The 972-nt window shown below is 36.8% G+C and overlaps 1 non-coding gene across 1 annotated transcript; it reads right to left on the bottom strand.

Annotated features, from left to right (window-relative positions):
* Window positions 1-406: 406 nt before the first annotated feature.
* Window positions 407-479, bottom strand: trnar-ucg (transfer RNA arginine (anticodon UCG)). The gene has a single exon. It is a non-coding gene; the product is annotated as a tRNA-Arg (tRNA).
* Between the last annotated feature and the right edge of the window lie 493 nt (window positions 480-972).

Below are 972 nucleotides of genomic sequence, written 5' to 3'. Positions count from 1 at the left end.
TTCAATCTTGCGATGCAGATTCAGACACAATAATTTCAGGCCTTGCAGTCTTGGATCATGAAATTTAACAACAATGTCCAAGATTTTCAAAAGCAACAAGGAAAATGCCTTATTTAGGGAAATTGCAACATGTAGAATTAGCTGAGCTAATGAAATTAAAGGACCCTATTTGACATCATACAGACTTTGCTATTGTGAACCTGTCCCAATGAGGAAAGCTAGTCATTTTTAACAAGTACAAAGATACTCTTTCCTTCAATCTTGCGATGCAGATTCAGACACAATAATTTCAGGCCTTGCAGTCTAAGATAATACAAGTTGAATAACAATGTCCAAGCAACAAGAGCAATGCCTTATTTCGGGAAATTGCAAAGATGTTCAAATCAGCTGAGCTTATGAAATTAAACAACCACGAAGGGACTCGAACCCTCAATCTTCTGATTCGAAGTCAGACGCCTTATCCATTAGGCCACGCAGTCTATGTGATACATCCTATTTGACATCATACAGACTTTGCTATGCAACAAGAGACATCAAAATTGTGAAACTGTCCGAATGAGGAAAAAGCTAGTCATTTTTAACAAGTACAAAGATACTCTTTCCTTCAATCTTGCGATGCAGATTCAGACACAATAATTCTCGGGCCTTGCAGTCTTAGATTATTAAAGTTTAACAACAATGTCCAAGCTTTTCAAAGCAACAAGGCCAATGCCTTATTTAGGGAAATTGCAAACATGTACGAATTAGCTGAGCTAATGAATTTAAACGACCCTATTTGACATCATACAGACTTTGCTATGCAACAACAGACATCAAAGTTGTGAACCTATCCAAATGAGGAAAGCTAGTGATTTTTAACAAGTACAAAGATACTCTTTCCTTCAATCTTGCGATGCAGATTCAGACACAATAATTCTCAGGCCTTGCAGTCTTAGATCATTAAAGTTGAACAACAATGTCCAAGCTTTTCAA

This window comes from Oncorhynchus masou, unplaced genomic scaffold (assembly GCF_036934945.1).
Source record: "Oncorhynchus masou masou isolate Uvic2021 unplaced genomic scaffold, UVic_Omas_1.1 unplaced_scaffold_1128, whole genome shotgun sequence".
In the NCBI taxonomy this organism is placed as follows: Eukaryota; Metazoa; Chordata; class Actinopteri; order Salmoniformes; family Salmonidae; genus Oncorhynchus; species Oncorhynchus masou.
This window is presented reverse-complemented; position numbering and strand designations above follow the sequence as displayed.